This window comes from Canis lupus, chromosome 29, assembly GCF_003254725.2.
Source record: "Canis lupus dingo isolate Sandy chromosome 29, ASM325472v2, whole genome shotgun sequence".
In the NCBI taxonomy this organism is placed as follows: Eukaryota; Metazoa; Chordata; class Mammalia; order Carnivora; family Canidae; genus Canis; species Canis lupus.
This window is the reverse complement of record NC_064271.1, coordinates 28,027,710-28,043,339: the sequence shown is the minus strand read 5'-3', so window position 1 is coordinate 28,043,339 and position 15,630 is coordinate 28,027,710. Positions and strand designations below refer to the sequence as shown.

Genomic DNA, 15,630 nt, shown 5'->3' with positions numbered 1-15,630 from the left:
GTGGGGGAGGGCGCCCTTTGTTCCCGGGCCCCGGGCGGGGGCGAGGCGCCAGAGCCCCGGGCAGAGTCACCGCTCCGTCCCCGGGGCCCCCGGGCAGCTCCCGCCCGGCCGCGAGCCGCCGCCGGCGCCTCCATAGCAACCGCGTGGGAGCTCCGCAGACCCGGGAGAGGAGCAGGGGAGGAGGCAGGAGGGGAGCCGGAGAGGGGCTGCGGAGAGGAAGGAGGAGGGGTCCGGGGGTGGAACGGAGGCGGCAGGAGCGAGGAGAGCCAGAGAGGTGGTGGGAGCCGGGAGCACGGGCGCAAAGGAGGTGCAGAGGAGGAAGGGCGGGCCGGGGGGGGGGGGGGAGGAGATCAGGAGGGGAGGGAGGAACAGGATCGGGGAGGAAGGGGGCGTAGGGACAAGGGAGAGCAAGGAGACGGGGCACCGGGGGTGAGGAGGAGGGGTGCAGGAGAGCGGAGCAGCGGGGAGCAGGGAGGGGCGCAGGGGTGGAGCCCCGGAGGAACGAAGGATGGGAGCAGGAGTGGGGCGGGGGGCAGGGAGGAGCGCAGGGAGGAGCGCAGGAGGCGGAGAACCCGAGGAGCGGCGGGCAGCTCGGGAGGCCGGGCGGGGAAGGGAGGGAGCAGGGGAGCAGGGCGGCAGCCGGGGAGGAGGGCGCGGCCCCCCGCCGCCCCGCCCAGGCCTCCCGGGCGCTGTGCCTCGGCCCGGGTTCTCCGGCCGAATTCCGGCCCGGGCTCAGGGCGGGGGGGGGGGGCGGGGGGTGGCGGCCGAGCGCGGGCGGGGACGGCGCTGGCGGGTGGGAGACCGCGCTCGGGGCGGAGCCGCGGGAGCGCGGGGCGGCGGGGAGCTGGCGGGCCGGGCGCCGCTCTGCTCCCCGCCCCCCGGCCCGGGTGGGGCGCCCCGGGGGCGGGCCGTAGCCTCCCTCCCCCTCCCCCTTCCCCTCCCCCCTCCCCCTCGACGGGAGGACCTGGCTCCAGCTGCGCCGACCCTCCCGGCCCCCGAGCAGCGCGCAGTCCTCCCGGGATGTGCGCACCTCCCCCGGGGTTGCAAGCCAGGCTCCCGGGAGGACGCGCTCCGGCCGCCGAGAGTTCTTAGCTGAGACTCGCCCTCTGCAGGGGTTTCCAGCAGAGAATATTTTCTGTTACAAAACTGCTAGAAAGGTGATAGGAGGTTTTGTTTCGAGTCCACCCCCTTCCACAGCTCCCCCCGACCAGGAGGGCCCTCGTGGAGGGAACTTATTACCAATATTGAGCTCGGAAACTGGAATCGTATTTTCTGATATCCAGCTGAAAATTTTTGGGAAAAGCCAAGTCAACAAACACATCGTTCTTAAGTACTATTTGTTGAGCAGCAGCTTGCACGAAACAGCTCACAAAGTTGACGAAATGGCTGTGATCCTTGCTCTCCAAGAGTTTACTACAAAAAAATGGATCACTATTACTCTGAAAAGCATTTTAGAATAGCTCTAATTACCTGGCGTTAAATGTGTGAGAAAAGCAAAATTCACGGTATTTCAAAAGAAACCAATAGCTGTAAGTGCTGTATAATTTATTTTAAAACCTTTATAAAAAGGAAAGGAAAGAAAAATAAACTTTTGGACGTTCTCAGCTAACATGGCCTATGGGAAAATGAAAATAAACTTAATTGAAAAAACAGTGCTCACCATAAATAGGTTTAGCTTTCAGGCAAGGAACATGGTTTAAAAAAAAAAAAACTCGGAGAAAATTCTCCAATCAAATCTAAGATTGTCCATGTTTCATAAAGCAAAGGTCAAAAAAAAAATCATCTCAAGCCTTAACACTGTTTTGGTATATATAGGCAGGGCTTTTGTTTTGTTGTTTGTTTTGAAAGCCTTCATCTGTAACTCCTGTTTTCAGGTATTACTCCAAGGAATATTTTTTGTTTTCTTCTACCCACATAATCCCAAATTAGGTACAAATCTAAAAGAAACATAAAAATTTATAGGTTTATGATTATGTGATATCCCATCTGGGTTCAACTCTATCTTTGACCAAAAAGAAGAGATGAAAAATGTAGGCAAACATCCAATTATATTTATAAAACTCTAAATATTCACTTACTCTGACATACAATGACATACACTTCTAGTCTTTGCTTCCCATCCAGTTGATATATAACATTTTTGAGGGCTCACTGGAGTCCAGGTATTATTTTCAGCAATTTCTAGATACTAGCATCTAATTTAATCTTCTTAAACTAAGAAGGCAGTACTAATACTCTACCATTTTATAGATTAAAAAACTGAGGTCTGAGGCACCTGGCTGACTCAGTCAATGGAACTTATGCGGCTTGATCTCAGGATTGTGAGTTCCAGCCCCATGTTGGGGGTAGACAGGTTATCTAAAAATAACATCTTTTAAAAGAAAAAGAAAAAAGAAAGAAACTGAGCCTTAGAGAGGTCATAAAAGCTGCCCAGATTCACATAGCAGAGATCCGCAGGATTGAGCCAAAGATCCAAACTAGTCATCACTGAGCAGCTTATTTGCCCCTGACTACACACTCCACAAGAATGGGGCTTTCCTTGCCCCTTATTTAGAATTATACTGAATAAAACCCTGGACCAAATATATTCATGGATCAACTGAATTTTTCATTTTCATCCACTTTTTCTGACATTAGGGAATCACATAAATTCATGAGTCATTGTTTTCTGGTTTGTTGTTTGTTTGTTTTTTAAGTAAGCTCCCCGCCCAAGTTAGGGCTTGAACTGACAACTCTCAAGAGCAAGGGTCATGTGCTCTACTGAGTGAGCCAGCCAGGCACCCCTGTTTTCTTACTTTTAAAGTGTTCCTCTATTAAATTTGTGTATGTTATTATAAACCTCAGAAATATAGAAAGCAACAAATGTCCAGGGCTAAATCTACTAAGTACAAATTGTTTTGGTGTTTTTTTAAGATTTTATTTATTTATTCAAGAGAGACACAAAGAGAGGCAGAGACATAGGCAAAGGGAGAAGCAGGCTCCATGCAGGGAGCCTGATATGGGACTCGATCCCGGATTCTGGGATCAGGCCCTGAGCCCAAGGCAGACGCTCAAACGCTGAGCCACACAGGCGTCCCTAAGTACAAATTGTTAATGTAGCTTCACATAAGTATTAAGGATTGTGGCAATATTTAAAAATACATATTCTGAATTCAACAATAAACCATATTTTTATATTTTTGCTTATATATATATATATTTTTTTTTTTTTAAAGTAACGAATTTGATGTACTTTATTCAAAGGAAAACAATCCAGGATCCCTGGGTGGCTCAGCGGTTTAGCAGCGCCTGCCTTTGGCCCAGGGCGTGATCCTGGAGTCCCGGGATGGAGCCTGCTTCTCCCTCCTCTCTCTCTCTCTCTATCTCTATGTCTATCATGAATAAATAAATAAAATCTTAAAAAAAAAAAAAAAGGAAAACAATCCAAGGATTGGGGGAATACAGTGCTTCCCAAGCAGCAGCATGCTGCTTCTAAGAGATTCAGGCAAAATAAGTTTTAAAGATTTTATTTATTTATTTGACAGAGTGAAAGAAAACGCAAACAAGAAGACAAGTTGAGTAGAGGGGCAGATGGAGAAGCAGATTCTCCCCTGAGCAGGGTTTGATCCCAGGACCCTGAGATCATGACTTGAGGTGAAGGTAGCTGCTTAACCAACTGAGCCAACCAGGTACCCCCAAAAGCAAGTTTTATAGAACATTACAAGAAGTAAATCAGAAACAGGGCAAGATTGACTAGGAGACTGAGGACTTCCTTCTAAGGCTAGCAGGTCCCATTTTCTAGGATAAGGTTAGGGCTAGGGTTAGGATTGTGATTGGTGCATTTTAGGTTTCCTTGACAGGTGTTACTCATGAGTGGGAGCTGACTTAGGTTTAGATTTGTGAGGTGGGACCCTGGGGCAGCCTCCACTTTGTGAGTCCCAACATACTATTTAACTTTATCAGTTCCCTCTGTTTTTTTGTTTTGTTTTGTTTTAAGATTCTGTGTATTCATTCATGAGAGACACAGAGAGGCAGAGACAGACACAGGCAGAGGGAGAAGCAGGCTCCCCATGGGTAGCCTGATGCGGACTCAATCCCAGGACCCTGGGATCACTACCTGAGCCAAAGGCAGATGCTCAACCACTGAGCCACCTAGGTGCCCCTCAGCTCCCTCTGTTGATCCATACTCTTTATTTTTTTCCCCTCTCAGAAGGATTTTATTGTAAATACATTCTTTTGAAATAAACAAATACTACATTCAAGACTATTTATCTGCAAACTTGTTCTAAATAAAGGAGGAAAAATGGAGCCAGGAACCACTTTTAAATAGAGATTCCTAGCAAAGACGCTTGCATGCCGTGCTAAGCCCCTTTCCCCAAGAAATAACAGAATGTTAACAGAAAATATCACATATCTCATTTGCCTCTTCAATTAACATAGGTTTTGAGTTTGGCAATTTTCTCTTGCTCTGTAAACGGAACTGTTCCTTTCTTCAGTTCTAAGAAGTAGAATGGGAAAACAGAAGTAGAATGGGAAAATGCTGTCAAGACCCAGCATTGACAAGAAAGATCTTGACTTTGTATTTAACTCTTTGTTCTCAAACAAAATTGTTCACCACTTGCCAGGAGCAAGTACACAGTAGTAGTCCTTCAGCACTCCAGCCCATTGTCCTGAGACTACTGATCAAAAAGTAAAATATTAGCGCCACCACTGCTCTGGGCTACTGCTTCCTGTTGACCTTGGGGTCAACTTGGATCTCAGGCTGGAATACATAGGTTAGGATATCGAGGCCTTGTTCCCTTAGTTGGCTCTTTTCATCATCCTGTCTTGGGTGTAGGCAATGAGAAATCATTTGTCCAGTCACCAGTGGTTGCACCCATGCATGTAAAGCTCTTGAGGAAACACAGTGAAGCAGGGAGACTATTAGAATGACTATAAGCAAAATAATATCCAAAGTTTGGAGGGGACTCTGAAGTCACAGCCTACATTACCCAGACCAATGTAGATCAAAGAAAGACCCCAGTTGAAGGAGTCACTTTCTTAAGCCAAGTGGCTTGTTCAGTGATATTATGTAACCAAGTGCCAACTTCCCCAGAGGTGTTAATCCAAGTGCAACAAGTAGTGTTGGCCATGACACAAACACCACCTCGCTCAGCTAAAGGATAATTGAGGGCTCTGCAGTATCTTCAAGAGTTAAGGAAAGGTTCCTTACTCCCTTAGAGGAGTAGGGATCCGCCTAAGGAAGTTAACTTGGAATCATGAATACCTCCTGGTAATTTCCATTCGAGTCTGTGGTTCAGAACTGGAAAGGTGATGATCATGGAAGCCATTAAAATTTTCACATCTGTAGACCACACATGTGGTTTTATTTTAGTTACCCTTGCCTTGGGACCTTTTCTTTGCACAGAGCCTGGATGCAAGGTTCCCCAGGTTTGGAATTGTCCAGTGACTTATACTTTGACTCCCTTATTTTCTAATATCTGACCACAATCTTAAATTCTTAGGCACCTATGAATTAGGAGGAATACACTAAGCACTATTCAATGTTTGTACATTGAAAGTGAAGTGGAGCTTGAGAGTCTTCTGCTGAATTTAGCCTCTATAAATGGGTCACAAGAATATACCCACTGCTGAAATCTTTTGCCCTTGCATCTTTTGTCCTCCGTCTGAATCAGACCTATAGCCCTTCACTTGACTTAGCTAGAGGAAGAATGCAGCTGTGGGCCCCAGGAGGAAAGGAGTGAAAAAGAAACAAAAGTGAAACATTTGGGAGGAAAGCAGCAAAGAACTAACTTCTCCCTGTGCAGGATCAGCAGGGCCGGGAGCTAGAAGTGGGCAGGGCTCAGGATGGAGGAGAGAGGGGGAGAGAGTGAGGCCTGGTAAGGTGGTTGAGGCCCATTTTTTAGGCTGAAAACTAGAGGGAGAAGTGCTTCTTTGCAAGCTTGGCTTAGGGGTCAAGTTTGACTTTCAGCTGACTCACTGGGGATGGGCTGAGACCCCAGCCTAAGAGGCCAGGCCTCCAGGAGTATGGATTTACTCTTCCCTCTTCCTCCCACTGAAAAGCTGAAGGGGGAAAAAGGGTATTGCTCATGGTCAGAGCCAATTTCCCTGATGACCCACATGTGCTTGTCCAAAGGCCTGGAGAGCAAGGGGAGAAAGTGGGACCCATTGTGCTCTGCCTTAGCAGATGCCACTGGCTAGCTCTGTCCTTCTGCCTTGACTGCTTGCAATTTCAAATCGTTTTGTTTCCTCTAATTTTCTAAAAAGATTTTTCCCCTAGGAAAACAACCGCTCATTAACTTTAGTCCAAAGGTGATTTTTTTTTTTCCTTTTACAGAATTTAGGGGGCAGGGGGAGTGGGAATACCCTGTGACTATTTTTAGCACATGTGAGAGAGAAGAGATTATTTTTTCTTGCTTGGATATTCTGATATTCCCACCACTGGTAACTGACATTTCCCAAAACTAAAAGTGAAATTTCCCAGTAGGGTCTCAAGTCTGAATAAGATTTATTAGAAAGTAAGAATGAAGAAAACAGAGAGGAGGAGAAAGAGAGAAAAAAAACTATTAAGAATTTTTCACAGGATTCTAGTTTTTGTCTCCATAAAAAAGTAGAATGTCTTTCAATTCAATTAAACCTTAATTGAAAAAAAAACCTTAATTGAATTCATAAGCAGCATTTTTGCTATAATATGATTGCATGCCTCATTTTTCCTTTTTATATCCACAGACTGATTTTTAGCTTTGAAATTTAAAAGAATACAACTGAATGTGGTTTTTTCCCTCCTCACTAAGGAGGTCAAACAAAAAAGAAGACAGTTTCATCAATATAGAGTTTGGGTCAACCAATTCAAAGTGACTAGATGAAGGTCTACAATGAAAGCATTAAACAGCCACTGAACAGAATACCTAATTAGTATTGATCACCAAATAATTATAAACATATGTGCTGTTCACATAGAAAGGAAGCAATATATTTTGTCCGAAAAATAAAAGCAACAACACTCTATCTGGAGCTCATTAGCATGAAGAAAAGAGAAAAAAGAGCTGATACAGTGCAACTTATGGCCCTGCCACCTTGGAAACCAACTTCATTGGGCAGGATAACTTAATTAGCAGAAGCTGTAATAATGTCCAGGGACAGAGGATAAGATGTGGGATGAGAGCTGTGCTAGCAGAGAAGTCTGAGTGAGGACAACAGTGACAGCTTAAGTATCCACCTGGGCTTTCTGCTGAGACAAAGGACACCTGACATTTTTTCCTGTGCATGATGCTGGGCAGTAAAGTTACACACATTGTCTACAATCCTCATATAGGCCCAGCTATCCACTGTATTCATACTGTGCTGATTATACAGGTGAGAAGACTTGAGGATTGGAGAGGCCAAGTAACTGACCCCAGGTCACCCACATCCTGAATGGCAAAGGCGGAATTCCATCTGGATTCTCTCCTCATCCTTCCATCATAGCGATTAGTGATTGGGGGGGGGGGGGGGCGGCACCCCTCCCAGACTCCCAAAGAAAAGTCTACATGGACGAGCACATTTTAGCCCTAGAGCTCACCATCTTCCACTTTCTACTCCTCACATCACAGGAAGAAGCCTGAAGGGGGGTGGGGTTGCTGGCTTTCCCTGCAGAGAGGAGATAACGTCATCTCTTTTACCTAAAATCAGATTAAAGCCAGAGGCTATCTCTTGGCATCCAAGTGTGCTTAGAAATATCCAGAGGACGGACTATAGTTTTCAGTTTTGAACTAAAAGTTTTGGCCCAATAGAACTGTGAGGGGATGATCATTGCTTAGGAAGTAAACTGAAAGAATGCGAGAGAAAAATTCTTAGTTAAACTCATGAGCTGAAACATGAAATAAAGATGGAGGACAATGGGGATCCTTTTACTATTAAATCTGATTGAAGAATCCTCCTTCTGTGAAATTTGCTACTTTGGAAATGATTAGCTTCTTTCTTCATGGCCTTGAGGGAAGAATCAGGAAATAGAGACACTGGGATTGGGGAGGAAAGACTCCCCTGAGGTGGTGATTTTCAGCAGCCTCATAGTTAAGAAGGACCCAACCTTGGGAAACATTGAAGAGGAAAAGAAGTTGAGATGCAGGGATGCAGGGTAGCTACACAAAGAACCTGTGAAGCTGACAGATTGGATTTTGCTGGGATTCACCCTTTCATCTTTTGTCTAAGAGCCAAACTTTCAGACCAAGGACATGTTTTATCTGTACTGATTCCCCGCCCCCCCCCCCTTAGCCTCAACCAGACCACAGTGTTCCCACCCCCTTTTATGTATTCCCTCAACAATGTTTGCCCTATCGGAGAAGGACAAACATTATATGGTCTCATTCATTTGGGGAATATAAGTAATAGTGAAAGAGAATAGAGGGGAAGGGAGAAGAAATGGGTAGGAAATATCAGAAAGGGAGACAAAACATGAGAGACTCCTAACTCTGGGAAACGAACTAGGGGTGGTGGAAGGGGAGGAGGGCGGGGGGTGGGGGTGACTGGGTGGCGGGCACTGAGGGGGGCACTTGACGGGATGAGCACTGGGTGTTATTCTGTATGTTGGCAAATTGAACACCAATAAAAAATAAATTTATTATTAAAGAAAAAAACACAATGTTTGCCCTTAGGAATTTGTTGTAGGGTTTCAGGGACACAGGCATACTTCCTGGTCCAAGGGCAAGTGCACCTGGGGGCTCCAGCATGGACTTGGTCCCAAACCTGAAAGTCATAAAAAGTGAGACAGAACATCCTCACCATTTGTCTTTTGTCTCTATTTTTCTTCATTAAGCCTCTTAACTTTTCACCTCTGCAGACCTTGCTTTACGGTGGCTCCTATGAACGTGTGATCGATGAGGTCACAGAAAAGCTGTTTCTGTCACCTTAGCTCCAGGAACACTACTCACTGAACCTCATGTCCAAACACGAGGGCAAAAATGGGACTGATCCAATTCAGTCAAGTGTTCACCCTAGAGCCAATCATCTGTGGCTGGGAATGTCAATTTTTAAATAGGGAGAAAATTCCCTCCTGGAGAAACGGGTTTGGTGTGAGCTAGGCAGGCAGCCTCCTACAGGTTCCCTGTGGCTTTCCACATCATGTTTTAACTCCTCATTTCATGACTTCCAGATTCTCTGAGATATATTTTTCCCCCTTATTTCATGTTAACTGCTACTTACTCTTTTTGTTACTTTAAAAATAATGTGTCCTCTGCTTTCCCCAGCCCCAACTTCACAACTCAAAGAGACACAACACAAAGAGAATATTACTCTTCTAAGAACCCCCCCTCCTGGGACACCTAGGTGGTTCAGTGGTTGAGCATCTGTCTTGGGCTCTGGGTGTGATCCCATGCAGGGATCGAATCCCGCATCAGGCTCCCTGCGAGGAGCCTGCTTCTCCCTCTGTCTCTGTTTCTGCCTCTCTCTCTCTCTCTGTCTCTTGCTAATAAATAAATAAAATCTTTAAAAAAAAAAAAAGAATCCCCCCACTCAGTCTTCTTGTCTCCAGATTAAGGGGCAGGAAGGAAGGCTGAATTGTTGCAATGCAATCAAGTACAGTATATTCTTTTAAAAACAGAAGTGATAATAATTAGTCTCCTTTTTAGGATTAGATTAAGCATCTGTTTGTTTGTTTCTTCCTTTTATTTTAGAGATCATCTAATCCTGTCCATTAAGAACTAAAGATGTTAAGTGCCTTGCCGGCGGTGAACATTTGTGGCTGAACTCTCTGTACCAGGCTTTTCCTGTTGTAACACACTGCCTTCCACCCAAGTGTGTTGGGGACCAAGGCACAGAATGAGACGAGGAACAGCAGGAATCTCACCAGGAATCTCAGCTCAGAGTGGGCAACATTTACTGATGGGCTCCTGCTGGCACATGCATGCCATCATACAGATGTTTGGAGAGGCAGAATTTTGGATGGCCAGAACCTATCTGTAGTCTAAGTCTTTGTGCATTCTAGAGAGGCTTTGCTCATAAGAAAGACCAGGGATGCTGTTTGGGATGCTGTCCACCTTTAGGGCCCAGTGGACCTTCCTTTGCTGAAAGAGCTGCTACATCATAGAAATGGGATCTTCTAGAGAAATCACATGCAAAAACAACTCTCTCTGGGCCACCATTACCAAATTAAATGTTTGGATAAGAACTAAGTGACTTCCATGACTGCCTGAAGCTCTAAACTCTCACAATTCCATGGTGAATATGTAGAAAGAACAGGAGAAATTCATCATACAAGAAAACACAAAAGGGATAGATAGGAATTCCTCAGACTAAATACAATTATTTAAAGATCTAGGCATTTTTAAAAACAGTCCAAATAATTAGCTGCTTAAGAATTTTGAGGAAATGCTCTTGTAACCACTGTGTAAAGGAAGAAACAATCTCAACAATAAACTGTTTTTAAAATCATGAAATAAAATTCTACATATTTAATCTTTAAGACACAAGCAAGCTATTCTCTTCTGCAGCTTGTGAAGCTCATTAACTTGTGGCAATGATTCTGGTCTGGAGCAGGTAAATACCCACTTGATAAATGAAGACACTGGGGGATCCCTGAATGGCTCCGCGGTCTAGCGCCTACCTTCAGCCCAGGGCGTGATCCTGGGGACCTGGGATCTAGTCCCATGTCAGGCTCCCTGCATGGGGCCTGCTTCTCCCTCTGCCTGCGTCTCTGCCTCTCATAAATAAATAAATAAATAAATAAATAAATAAATAAATATCTTTAAAAAATAAAATAAAATAAATGAAGACACTGGGATTCAAAGAAATGGGTCTCAGGCAAAACAATATGCTCATGAGATCATACCATAAGGTTTCAATAGGTTAACAGAAATGGAATTTTCTGAAATCAAGAGATGCTTTATTTTATCCAATGAACATACCCTCATTTTGATTCTTTTTATTTTATTTTATTTTTTATTTTTTTTTAATTTTTTTATTTATTTATGATAGTCACAGAGAGAGAGAGAGAGAGAGAGAGAGAGAGAGGCAGAGACACAGGCAGAGGGAGAAGCAGGCTCCATGCACCGGGAGCCTGACGTGGGATTCGATCCCGGGTCTCCAGGATCGCGCCCTGGGCCAAAGGCAGGCGCCAAACCGCTGCGCCACCCAGGGATCCCTGATTCTTTTTAAAAAGAATAATGGTGGGTCACCTGCGTGGCTCAGTGATTGAGCAACAGCCTTTGACTCAGGTCATAATCCAGGGTCCTGGGATCGAGTCCTGCTTTGGAAGTCCTCCCTATAGGAAGCCTGTTTCTCCCTCTGCCCATGTCTCTGCCTCTCTCTGTGGCACTCATGAATAAATAAATAAAATAATTAATTAATTAAAAAGGGTAATGGTGAAATATCAACTTAATAAATGCTAAAACAATTTTGCAAATAAAAAATATGAAATTTTTAAATTATGTAGTTCTGTTTATATATTTGACAATATGAATAAATGTATTCCCCCCAAAATGCCAAAATTGATATCAAATACTCAACCAATTTTAAGAACTGAAAATTTTTCTTCATGTTTGCCAATTTAAAATATCATCTAATTAAAAAAAAAAAAAAAAAAAAGGGATCCCTGGGTGGCGCAGCGGTTTGGCGCCTGCCTTTGGCCCAGGGCGCGATCCTGGAGACCCAGGATCGAATCCCACATCAGGCTCCCGGTGCATGGAGCCTGCTTCTCCCTCTGCCTATGTCTCTGCCTCTCTCTCTCTGTGACTATCATAAATAAATAAAAATTAAAAAAAATAAAAATAAAAAAAATAAATAAAAAAAAATAAAAAATCATCTAAGAATGTGTGCTTGTGTGTTGTATTTCTCTGTGTGTCTGTCTAATTGCATTAATGGTGTTAAGTATGACTGCCACATAAAGTGATGAAGAAAGATTTATGTAAGAAAACAAATGTCAGTTTTTTTAAAATGGAAAAATACCTATGTACTTACTTTCTCCTAAGGAGTTCTTCAGAAGGAGCCATGATGGGGATCCCTGGGTGGCGCAGCGGTTTGGCGCCTGCCTTTGGCCCAGGGCGTGATCCTGAAGATTCAGGATCGAATCCCACGTCGGGCTCCCGGTGCATGGAGCCTGCTTCTCCCTCTGCCTGTGCCTCTGCCTCTCTCTCTCTCTCTCTCTGTGACTATCATAAATAAATAAAAATTAAAAAAAAAAAAGAAGGAGCCATGATGCAGTAAAAAGGATGCTATTTCAGGCAGCATTTCCAAAAGCATAGAAAGGTAGATCATTTCATGTGACATATGAATAAACATTTTTATTTGAATAATTATGCATTTATTTCTTTTTTTTTGAGATTTATTTATTTATTTATGATAGACAGGGTGGGGCAGAGGGAGAAGCAGGCTTCATGCCGGGAGCCCGATGCGGGACTCGATCCCGGGACTCCAGGATCGCGCCCTGGGCCAAAGGCAGGCGCCAAACCGCTGAGCCACCCTATGCATGATCCCCCTATGCATTTATTTCTACACACACACACACCCCCGGTCAACACTCTGCCTTTGAATCATTGGTTTCTTTTTTTAAAAGATTTTATTTATTTACTCATGAGAGACACAGAAACATAGGCAGAGGGAGAAGCACGTTCCCTGTGGGGAGCCTGATGCGGAACTCGATCCCAGGACCCTGGGGTCACGACCTGAGCTGAAGGTAGATGCTCAACCACTGAGCCTCCCAGATGCCCAGAATCATTGGTTTCATTCACAGAATTTATTTAGTTCCTCTTGTTTGCTGCCAACATCACAGGCTCAGATGGTCATCCCTTGCCCTCTTCTGCCCACTCAATTTTCTGCATTACCTTTTCTTTTTCTTAAAAGATTTTATTATTTTTTAAAGTAATCCCTACACCCAATGTGGAGGTCGAACTTACAACCCCCACATGATCAAGAGTCACATGATCGCCTCTGCATCGTCTTTTCTGACCCCATCTCCCCATTCGCCTGTGCCCTCTGATACTCACAGTAAATCCTCAAAACCCAATCTACAGAAGCATGTTTAGCTGTCCGTCCAACAAAGCCATTCCCTGTTAAGCAAGAGTCATAGGTGACAGTGAATGGCTTGCTTTCTATTTTGGTTATTTTTTGCTACGGAACAAATTACTCCAAACTTAGTGGCTTAAAATGACAACCACTTTGTTTGCTTTCTAGCTTCTGTGGGTTGACAGCTCAACCAGCAGTTCTACTGGCCTCCCTTGGTGTTTTCCAAAGGATGGCTGCACCTGGAGGCATCTGAGCCACCCCCATCATTCCTTACCCCCCCCCCCCCATCTCCTATCCCCACACTTACTACCCCACCCCAGAGGCCAGCAGGCTGAGCATCCTCACTCTCCATGCAGGGTTCATGTGTGGTAGTTTGGGGCTCCCAAAAGAGACAAAATGGTAACCTCAGGCCTTCTTAAGGCTTAAGCCTACAGCTGGCATTCCATCTTTGTGCCATCTTCTATTAATTCTGGCTCTTCTAGAGCCAGCCAATAATCTAAAGGAGGGGAAGTATATTCTACCTCTGAGGTCAGGGAGGTGGTGATAAAGAATTTGCAGACATATTTAACTCACCACAATTTCTCAAACAAGAGAGTTCCTTTTAGTTTCTATGCAGAACAAGTACTTTGAAGATTCAAAACCTATCTACTATCCTTCGGAATAAACTTTTAGTTTCCTTGTATAAATAGTATGATATCCCCAAAGCAGTACAACGCTGAGGTTATAGAGCTGGTTCAGACAGGTGCTAAGTGATTATAAAGTGATATATATATATATATATATATATATATATATATATATATATATATATATATATATCTGTAAGTACTACTAGCCTTTCAAACACCACTCTGAAATCCAAATTATACAGCCATGAACCTCACCTTGTAGATGCTCTCGCATTCTCTACTTTCCAAGATACTAAAATTCATTTTCTGATCAGTACGGACATTTCTCTCCATACTTCTGAAAATTAAAAATAAAGACTGTAATTCAGAAGAAGTATCAATGTTGGTTATATATGAATAGATTTTTCCCCCATCCCAAATATATCTAAGCAAATAAAGAATACAGTTTAACCTAGCATGGGAACCTTTTCTGCTTTAATCTCCTCTCCCTCTGAAAAATGTTCCAGACATTTTCAGAATAGGTGCCTCTACTTCTGCTCATTTCACAACCCACCTCTTCTTTCCTCCTTTTTACCTACTCAAAATGTACACATTTATTTAAGGTAATTAAAAAGAATCTACAGGGGGGAAGCAGTTGTGTGAACAATTTAAAAATCACTCACATTTAATTTGGTAAATAGACTGTACTTCCATTTTGAATGCCTGTATGAAGTTTTTTTTTAAGATTTTATTTATTTATTAGAGACACAGAGAGAGAGAGAGAGATTGAGAGAGAGAGAGGCAGGCTCCACACAGGGAGCCCGATGTGGGTGGGACTCGATCCCGGGTCTCCAGGGTCACGCCTTGGACCAAAGGCAGGCGCCAAACCGCTGCGCCACCCAGGGATCCCCGTGAAGATGTTTTTTGAGTCAAATCTTTGCAGTGTGTGGGGAAAACTGCCAATTCTGCTGAACTGCTCCTGAGTGGGTTGCTCCCTGCAATTCTACTTATGCTACAAGTAGATGCTGAAGAGATTGGGTTCCCTTTGGCCTCTTCTGCGACTGGTCTGTGTCTGGGGTTGATGAATGTTTGGGTTCAAAGGGCTTTTCTCTCTGCAAAGTAAATAGAAGGAACGGAGATGTGAAGAGCGCAAGTAATTAAGTAGGAATATATTATCAATTTACTGGAATTTACAGACTTTTTTTTTTTTTTTGGGGGGGGGGGGTTCATTTTCTATCCACGTCGTCATTCGTGGACTGTATTTGCCTTGGATGGTGCAAAATGTAGCCCTGAAGTCAACAGGCTGGAAACTGCCCTACTGGTTACTGACGGTGATGTGGGAGTTTCGCCGGCCCAGATGTTTATCTATAACAAAACAGGGTAAAGAGTTCTTTACATCCGAGCTTTATAAAGATAACGCGAGGAGTGACTGACGTGGCAAGGATTGCGCCAACACCCAGAAGGAGAACCGCGAGCATCCTACGATACCTGGTTTATTCACGGCTACAAACACAGCCATTTTCAATGCTTCCTGCTCCTAAGAATGTCATCCAGGTCGAGGGCAGAAGAATCCCCATCACTGAGTGGATTCCTCTTCCCGTCGCATCCAAATTCTCCTGCCCCCACAGGGGGAGGGGGTCCCGGGGTTCATTCCCGGGAGGCCGCTCTCTCCATCCAGTCTAGGGCGGCTTACTTCGGGGTGGGCAGATCTCCCAGACTTTGAGACTCTTGAGAAGGAGCAGTGAATTCCCGTCCCTCGGTCCCGGCTGCAGGGCAGGGGCTTGCGGCTGGCACCAGGCTCTCCTCGGCCTCGGCCTCGGCCTCTACTCCTGAAGCCGTCCAGCTGCGCAGATGGAAGTTCTGTTTCCTCAGTTAGCAGCGGGGGGGGGGGGGGGGGGCGGGCTGAAGAGCGGTTTCCCTCAGGAACAAACCGCGGACGCCCGTCTTTCGGCGCGAAAACGCCTCCTTCGGCAGCCACGACGCACGCACAGCGCGAGGCCCTGGACGTAAGCACCCAGCCGTCCGGCGGGCCGCGGCGAGGGGCCGTGACGTCATCAGCACCCGCCCG

General features: G+C 44.9%; 1 protein-coding gene and 1 long non-coding RNA gene across 11 annotated transcripts in view; one reads left to right on the top strand and one right to left on the bottom strand.

Annotated features, from left to right (window-relative positions):
* The window catches only part of ZNF704 (zinc finger protein 704), a 293,122-nt gene extending 282,746 nt beyond the window's left edge, over positions 1 to 10,376 (top strand). The window contains exon 11 of the mRNA XM_049103887.1: positions 9,630 to 10,376. The gene's annotated coding sequence lies outside the window, so the exon portion shown is untranslated. The remainder of the gene's footprint in view (positions 1 to 9,629) is intronic.
* LOC125753989 (uncharacterized) overlaps positions 1 to 15,620 on the bottom strand; it is a 99,771-nt gene extending 84,151 nt beyond the window's left edge. For 5 of the 10 annotated variants that reach the window (XR_007407091.1, XR_007407093.1, XR_007407089.1 and 2 more), the window contains exons 1-4: positions 15,051 to 15,620; positions 14,246 to 14,927; positions 13,839 to 13,920; positions 11,911 to 12,101 (exon numbers count right to left, since the gene is read on the bottom strand). This is a non-coding gene — a long non-coding RNA (uncharacterized LOC125753989). Of the gene's footprint in view, positions 1 to 1,239; positions 1,414 to 1,530; positions 1,938 to 8,552; positions 8,704 to 11,910; positions 12,102 to 12,154; positions 12,999 to 13,838; positions 13,921 to 14,245; positions 14,928 to 15,050 lie in introns of those variants that run through there. The other 5 variants (XR_007407094.1, XR_007407090.1, XR_007407096.1 and 2 more) reach the window with 5 other exon arrangements.
* Positions 15,621 to 15,630: the final 10 nt, after the last annotated feature.